We start from the raw sequence: 9500 nt of genomic DNA on the forward strand, positions 1-9500 counted from the left end.
GTTTAATGTCCTCATGAATTGCTCTGCCTCTCCATTGGCTTGAGGCCAACAAGGAGTGATTTTTCGGTGATGAATGGCATGCAAAGCTAAATAGGAGGCAAACTCATGATTTGAGAATGGGGGCCCATTGTCAGTTCTCAGTTCCTGTAAGACCCCAGGGGTTGCCATTATTTTCTCCAGACAGGGTACTACTTTGTCCGTGGTGCTGGATTCCTGGACTTCTACCTCTGGATATTTCGAAAAGTCATCGATGACGACTAGCATGTGCCGTCCGTCCGGTAAGCTGCCTAGATCAGCACTGGCTTTATGCCATGGCGTTGAAGGGATGGGCTCTGTGATTATGGGCGGCGGAGGGTCAGCTGGGCCAAGTGCTTGACACATGGGACACTGTTGTACGGTCTGTTCTACACGTACGTCCAGACCAGGGAACCATACTTTGCTTCGCAGCCTCGCTTTAGTTTTTACCATGCCCTGATGAGCCGCATGGGCTAGGTCGACTGTTCTTTGTCGCAACACCTCCGGGATGACCAAACGACTGCCCCGCGAGAGAATGTCTTCAGAGGAGACCGCTAACTCATGTCTGATGCAGTATAGTGACTGTAGTGTTGGACTGGCTTCTGCCGTTCTGCAAGATAGGTTTTGTTTCAATAGATACCACTGCCCACTACGGACACATGCTATCGCCAGCTGTAAGGCCTCATCCTCCTGAGTAGCTTCCTGAATTTCTCTTATGGACATCGGGGTGGTCTGAACCTCTCCAGCCTCACGTACTCTTCAACTGCCTCCGCTTCCTCTTCTTCGTGAGGTGTGACTGGTCTAGCATGCCTGGAGAGGTAGTCAGCCGGATTTTGTGCACCTGGTCGGTACACCACTGAGAACTGGTATTCCTGCAGTTGGAGGATCCATTTCTTTATGCGGGGTGGAGGTTGAGATGCAGATTTATTGAACAAGGGTATTAGTGGCTTGTGGTCTGTGTGCACAACAAATGGGTGACTATATATGGACAGATGAGAATTACGACAGCCCGAATGTATGGCTATCGCCTCTTTTTCAATGTGTGAGTAGCGTTGCTCTGTCACTGTTAACGCTCTGCTGGCATACGCCACTGGTGCCCATGCCCCATCATCACCTTTCTGAGACAGAACAGCCCCAAGTCCCACCGGGCTGGCATCTACAGATATTTCAGTGTCTTTGGATGGATTAAAATAGACAAGCGTGGTATCCGCCGAAAATGCATGCTTAGTTGCCTGAAATGCAGCATCCTGCGTGGATGTCCACTCCCACAGGGTGTTTGCTTTTGTGAGTTCCCTCAGGGGAGCCGTGAGGGATGTCAGATTCAGGATGAATCTGCCACAGTATGCGACCATCCCCCAAAAACTGCTTACACCTGTGATCGATGTGGGGGTGGGGGTGGATTTGATGTCGGCTACTTTTCCTGGGTCTGGCCAAACGTCCTTTCTCCGAAAAATGGTACCCAAAAATTTGTCTCAAAATTCACATTTTTCCTTATGTAGGGTGAGCCCACTTGTGTGCAGCCGGTGAAAAACAGCTTGTAGTCCCTTCAAATGTATTTCTAGTGTAGGAGCATGCACCAGGATGTCATCACTTACATTGATGACACCCTCAAGACCAGCCAACACCCCTTGTATCGTGCCCTGAAATACCTCGGTAGCACTAGCGATCCCAAAGCTTAGCCGCTTGTACCTTCTCAAACCTACATGTGTGGAAAAGGTTGTTATTGCCCTGGATTCAGGTGCCAACATCAGTTGGTGATAGCCTGCACGAAGGTCCATTTTCGAGAACCACCTCGAACCACTCACTTCCGCTACAATGTCATCCACCGTGGGGGTGAGACAACACTCTCTCCTTCCTGATAGCCACGTTTGGCAGGTGCATATCAACACATATGTGCACCTCTCCGGGTTGTTTTGTTTTTGTTTTTTTAACTACGATGGGAGACACCCAAGGGGTTGGTCCTTCCACTTTCTCGATGATATCCGCCTCTTCCAACTTTCTGAGCTCAGCCTCCACCTGAGGTCGAAGATGAAATACTATTCATCTGTGCTTTAGGGCCACGGGCTCTATGGATTTGTCAATATGTAGTTTTACCTGGCGGTCCTTCAAGCAACCAATGTCCTTGAAAATGTCCACATACTCTTCTTCCAGGCCCTCCAGTGCCCCTAGATGTATGCTGAATGCAAACACCACCAGTTTCAACTCTTCCGCTGTGCGACAACTGAGTAGCATCCCTGTGCCTATCTTTGTGACATATATATTGCCTCTCGTGATTGTATCTTCATGTGTGATGTCCGTCGTAAACACCCCTGCTAATGGGATCAGTGTCGCTGACTCAAATGCAAAGACTTGTACTGATGTGGGGCGAAGAGGCGGGCAACGTGGTAACTGTTTGCACACAGAGTGGGATAGTATGTTGATGGAGGCCCCGGTGTCCAGTGCTTGAAATGGAAAAATTAAAGTGCAGGTACTCTGTGCCAGAGTACCTGCTTGTTTCCGAGAAGTGCCGGCACTCTCCAATTAAAAGTATTACGTTTTTCTTGAGATGTGCTGGTACTCTCCCTCTCAAAAAAAAAAAGAGCCGGTACTCAGTACCGGACAGTACCGGCCCATATAAAGCACTGCCGGTGTCAATAAGTGCAGTTACCTGTTGACCTGCTACCTTTATTCTGCACTTAGGAGCTTTTCTCCTGGCTGAACTGCCTGGCTTAGTGGTATGGATAATGTGCATGGTTCCCTCTGGCTCATCATCATCATCCATATCAGGAACATCTTCCTGTTGTTGAATCGATTTCGCTGCATGAATTGACTTTAGTCTGGACTTTGGTCTGTCGGATTTAGGTCTTGTTGTTGAGCGACATACCTTAGTGAAATGATTGAGTTTCGGACAGTTAGTACATTGTTTTACTACCGCTGGACATTTTCCTTGATGTGGATATGATCCGCCACACATGTAACAGAAGCGACTTGTTCTTGTCAACTTCGTTTTATCTCTTTTCTTTCCAGTAGTCCCTGCCGTAATTGCATTTACTGGCCTGTGCAAATGAGGATTCCATGTGGGCTGCCCTCACCCAAGATAATTCCTTTGACCGGCCCATGGTCAACATGTCTGCCATGGTTATGCCAGGGACTTGTAATATGTGTTCCCTTAACTTTGTAGAGTGACATCCTTGAATAAATTGTGCCCTTATTTTATCCGCCGGGTCTGGCAGTGTACACGCCGCAGGCACAAACATCGAGCTCCGGCACAGGAGACTGGTGCCCGGTCTCGCACTAGCGCACCGGAGCAGGCAGGTGTGAGGTCTGTTCCGCACCTTCATCGCCAATATGTTGTGGTTTGTGTGTGCGGCCTGGATAGTGTACGGCAGTAACACATGAAAGACACACGACACCTGAAATAGTACTTAACTCTGTTGGCGCAAACGCCGCCGGTGATTTTATTTTCTCTCCCCTTGACGTCAGGAGCATACCACTTGACCGCGTCCGTCAGGGGATGTGACCCAAACCTCACTCCGAGGTTATACTAAACTACATGGTACACCCCTGACGGAATGAAACAAATGGTCTCGACATAACATCCGTCATTAAATGTGGCTATACATATTTCAAAATACCCATCAATATTGATTTAAATCGTATCACTGTTCGAGCATAATAGATGTAATGAAGTTGAGAATTTTGGTGTTGCTTATGTTTAATAACGCTAAAGTTGTTAATTTAAATTACAGTTTATGAAAGACAAAGAACTGATCAAGGTTAATTCAGTGAGGTTCGTTCCACCCTCTAATGCTTCAAGATGGCCACTCAGTTTCCACAGTCGTGCAGGGCCCCTGTCTTCGCTCCTCTTCCTGAAGGATTCCGAATCCTGATTCAGCGTCTGGATGGGCTGTCAGTGCAGCTGATCATTCCTGTGCTGTGTTGTGATTCTCAGTAGGGTTCTGGAGCTGCATCAGCAGCGGTGCTGCATCCATTGTCCGTCTAACCCCAGTATTGAGAGAGCAGAGGAGCCATGAACCGTATTTTCGACAGGTCCGAGCCCAAGGCTCCGCCGCCCAGCCTGACTGACTGCATAGGCAATGTGAGTTCATAAGAGTGGCTGCCACCAACTCTGTTTAGGGGGTTGTTACATCTACCAAACAGGTGGTATAGTTATAGTACATTTTACAGAGGAGGCTATGTGGCAGTGTAGACCAGTGAATCCAAGATGTGTGTCCTATGAGCTGAACTTGCTCTCCAGTTTCTCCCTTTCTAGTATTACTTGGGTATAGTATTGACCCTTCGGGCATCAGTGCATCCGCCATAATTTCTGAACACCTGCATGGGCATTTTCACGACCCGGGAACAAACATCGTACTTCATACGGAAGTGGCACTATTGTTGTCCAGAACACCAGTCAACCTCCTCCAAGAGTGTGAACAAACCCGCGTGAACTTCTACCTCCTCGTCAGAGTGTTTAATGTTATCCAATGTCAACCTCATGGTCTCTCAAAACATAATGTACGCTAATGGTCACACCAAACTCCGCTGTCACCCTCCCCAGGTTGTACACGTCATTCGACAGTGCCTGGCTTTATTACATCTATATCACGCATTATTCACCCAATCGCGGCATTCGCTCTTCTCACTGCTGACCTATCAGCGAACAAGATTCAGGCCAACGTAACATCCTTATTACACTATGACTGTTTGAACACTGTTGATATGTTTGGGTGACCCTTTTAGTTTATTTCTCTTGTTACTCCTCTGTAGCTGTCTTGTGTCTTTTCTTTTGGAAACTGTGTTAGCCCAACAGCAACTCTGATGATGGGGTGGTGAAAGTATTATTCTATTGTAATTAGCATGGCAGATTTAAATTAGGATGCTAAATGACAATATTTTCATTTTTTGCTGCAGATAGATAAGGTAAATAGAAGTGATTTAGTTATATGCAGGACCACAGGAATTATGTGGCAGGAAAGAACCAAATTATGAGGCAGGGTTGACCAATTTATGTGGCAAGAAAAGTCCAATTAGGCATTTACAACGCCAATAGCTCTTACTCAAGCAAATGCGAGACCTATTGCATCGCAAATGCTTGTTTATTCATGCTCTTTTGATACAGTAACTCTCAAACCCAAAGGTTTGATTTTGCTTTGGAGATACCTTTTTGTGACTTTCTATGAAAATTAACACTTTTTTTTACCGAACAGCACCAAATCGCTGGTTGTCTGGCTGTGCATCATGCCTTATGCTTGTCACCTTGCACCCCGAGATAGCTTACTCCATGCCTTCCTATATCTTATCAACTTCTGCTCACACTACCATTGGCTGGCTCCCTACACGTCCCAGTCTCTAAAACCACAGCTGCTGTTGCTCTACTCATCGTTTATCCCATTGTCGTGCAACAGCCTATTGGACTGCCCTGGCGCATGTTTATTTTATTGGCCTGGCTTGACAGTGCAGCTTTTGCCTCACCTTATGTGATCAATACACAAAGAGCTTGAAGAAGCACTAGTGAGAAAAGGGCTTTGACTCCACCCACACATTTATTTTGTTTGAGTGCAGACTTTGATTGAGCAGAGGTTGTGTGCTTCAGCCACAAAAGAGCGTTGTACTGCACAACACAGGAGGACTGAGATGGTTATAGTGACAACTCACTGTTCAAAACTATAGACCTAATATGTTTATATGAAAAGTTATGACAAATGGAGTAAATCAGACTTGTTTATAAAAAAGGCATACGTAAAGGCCCATAGGCATTTTAAGGGAAGATTGTCATTTCAATGAGTTTAAGATGGTTGACAGGTAGTTTGTTACATGAACTCTCGCAGACTACTGTAGCAGAAAAAAGGTTTTGGTGTAGGTTATCATCTATGACAAACCCTAGGAGTAGAAGGTTTAGACTTGGCAGGTCCTTGTTTAGTTGGCTGCCAGCGCAGGGTCATCTGAGTTGCAATGTGTCAGTTTATTTGTTGTGTTGGCATAGTTAATTTTCATTTCCAAACTTTCCGTCCTTACACTACAAAGTGAACGCTCAGCCCTATCAATACATGCTATGTGCTGTCAGGTTTGTTTTCAATCTTGGCTTGAAATTGAGTTTTTCCAGAAGCCTACCTTATAAACTGCTAGTTTTCTAATATCATTCACCTTCGAGGTAGATCCCATGAACTATGGTTTTTAACTCAGTATGGTGACTGGAGTTGGGGTTATACTGTTGTGGTGTGATGTGTTACGTCACTTAAAATGAGCCTTGCCAAAAACTAAAATTAAATTATTGAGTCGTTTAATTTCTACTGGAATAGAAGTGTGCTGCCCTGTTGAGATTTGATAGCAGTATCACCCATTTGTAAACACAAAGATTTGCAGGAGCCAATGCCAATAGGTCTTGCTTTTGTGTGAGACGGATGCATTTGTGTTCACCAGGCACTCGTGGTTTGAGCTGGAGCTTGGGTCACTACTGTAGTGCTAAACAATTCCTTTCCTTTACGTACCACAAGACCTACTGACAGTGCCAATGCTGCCAGCTGTATAGACAGATTGTGTTTGGGATTGTACCACAGGCAATTCGGCCCCTCTGTACATAATAGTGATGCCCAGTGCTTGAAATGGAAAACACTTACTCTGGGATCCCACAATTGGGTGGGAAAGGGAGTTGGGCAGATTAACCGGAGGGCAGACTGATGAGGGCTGAAGTCTGACAGTCGTTTTATACATTTATTTTTTTCAAAAAACTCTGCCACAAAGAAATTGGCTACAGCAAATGTGATAGTAAATCTGTTCTTGCATCCTGAACTGTCACAATCAGGATGCCTTTTAAAATAACTTGGGTTTGGGGCACCTTCTGCAGCTGTCTTTGTACACCCAGGACGCCCTGTTATATTATAGTGGTAAGATAGTCAGTGCTCTTCCTGGAGAGATCTACTCACAACTTTGGCTCATCATAAAATAGCACAGCAGGTTAATGTGCCTGCTGCAAATCACAGTGTAACTGGGAGGTCACGGGTTTATATCGTATGTAGACAGCTCAGGAAGTTACTGCTTTGGTTTCAGGCATCCTGGTGTGTCCTACAGGTCACAAGTTATGATCTTTGTAATGTGCTATACTGAATTATGAAATGGAATCAAGGCGCTTCATGGACGCTACAATGAATACGTTTATAACCATACTTTTTCAATATTTCGTTACTTTAAGGTTCTTAAAAAGGGTTCATTGGATAGTAATAAAGACGTATTAGTAAGTGCTATGTAACTGGTTATTAGTGTAAATACTCCTTAAAGATGCATCAGACATTCTTACAGTGTATGCATATGCTTTACACATGAAGCATAGAAAGCTCAACAAGCATTGACAATGCCAATAGGATTGGCTTACAAAGGAAAGTGACTTTTGTGTCACAGATGGGTTTAGGAACTCAACAAATAATCATAAATGTACTTAGTCTCTCATCTTTGTGCTTGTGCTTCCTTTTTATTTGCAGTTTTATATATTGCGAACTCGACCTGAAGATATTGGAGAGCTTTACATGATCACCAGCTACATTACAGAAGGCCACAATTATTCTTGTAGGCACAGGGAGATTAATTGATTTACCCAGAATCACAGGATGTTGAGCTGACTCCAAGACTAAAACCTGGTTCCCCAGTTCAGAAGTCAGCACCTCTGGCCGTTGTACCACAACATCTCCCCATTCATCCACTGACTCATTATTGCAGTCATCCCCTGACACACATAAAATAAAATACCCACAAATCAACAACATATGAATGATAAATTAAAAGAATACAAGTGAAAAAAAGAAAACATGTTGACATCTAAAGAATGCAGGCATATGCTAGCAATAACAAAACTAAACCATGAAGTGGGTGTCATTCTTGCAGAGGTATTATAGATAATATAGCGTTGTTTTAAAGTTCCAGCATGGCCGCCACATTTTGAATTTGCGTTGGTCATCTTGGAATGGCAAACAATGATACACTCTGGACAAATGCATTACATAATGGTCTCATTGTTAAGCGGGAGTGGCAACTTGAGATGCGGCCCACTACAGATTAAAGTGAGTGGCAAGCAAGTGACTGTAGAATCATATTAAGAAATATTAAAATAAAAAGAGGAGAAGCAAAGAAAGAGTAACTATAAAAGGAGAAACGTGAAGACTAAAAGGCTGGCCAGCCAGCCCTGTTACTGAAGTGTACTCATTTTCATGTGGATGTACAGATGTGATCAGAAAATGCCATCATTTACAGGCAAGACAGCAAATGACTGATGTGAACTGAACCATTACTGCATGCAGTACCCTATCATGAATGGAAATAAAGCGTAAATAGCACTCAAAAAGACCAGTGGCAGAACAGAACTGAAACATGGTTAATCTGTTCTAAAAAAAGGGAAGATGCTGTAAAATGAATCCAAAATTATTTTGCCGACTCCGCCATTGTGGACAATTGACCCAGCTCCACCAGAGACCAAAAAGAACACCATATGGTATGAAATCCTTTAAAATTAGGACACTTAATTTGTCACTATAAAGTTTTAATGAATTTGTCTTCATTAAGAAATCAAATGCTAGCATGGAAGTCCAAACATATTCTTGGGCAGAGACCAGATTGTCACTGAGGGAAATGATGATTTGGGTATCAATACCTGAACGATATCAGCAAGAAACCAAAGGACTGTATGAATGCAACTAACTGTGAATGATAAAGATTAAACAACGGAGACCAAATAAATTCCACAAGTCAGAGGTTTAGGGGCATATTTATACTCTGTTTGCGCCGGATTTGGGCCGGTTTTTTTTACGCAAATCCGACGCAAAACTAACTCCATATTTATACTTTGGCGTTAGACCCGTCTAGCACCAAAGATCTTGGAGTTTGCGTCATTTTTTAGCGTGGACACCTTCCTTGCGTTAATGATATGCAAGGTAGGCGTTCCCGTCTAAAAAATGACTCCGAGGCATGTGCGCCGTATTTATACTCCTAGGCAAAAATGACGCCCGGGAGTGGGCGGGTCAAAAAAAATGACGTCCAGCCGCTTTAGCGTCATTATTTAGCGCCTGGTCAGGGAAGGCGTTAAGGGACCTGTGGGCTCGGAAGGAGCCCAGAGGTGCCCTCCCATGCCCCCAGGGACACCCCCTGCCACCCTTGCCCACCCCAGGAGGACGCCCAAGGATCCAAGGATGGAGGGACCCATCCCAGGGAACTTAAGGTAAGTTCAGGTAAGTATTTTTTTTTTTTTTGTGGCATGTGGGGCCTGATTTGTGCCCCCCTACATGCCACTATGCCCAATGACCATGCCCAGGGAACAGAAGTCCCCTGGGCATGGCTATTGGGCAAGGGGGCATGACTCCTGTCTTTGCTAAGACAGGAGTCATGTCAATGGAGGGTGGGAGTCAAAAAAAATGGCGCAAATCGGGTTGAGGCAGATTTTTTGCCTCAGACCGACTTGCCCCATTCTTTGACGCCCAAGCTCCATTTTCCCCTACGCCGGCGCTGCCTGGTGTGGGTCA

The sequence above is a fragment of the Pleurodeles waltl genome, chromosome 4_1 (assembly GCF_031143425.1).
Source record: "Pleurodeles waltl isolate 20211129_DDA chromosome 4_1, aPleWal1.hap1.20221129, whole genome shotgun sequence".
Classification (NCBI taxonomy): Eukaryota; Metazoa; Chordata; class Amphibia; order Caudata; family Salamandridae; genus Pleurodeles; species Pleurodeles waltl.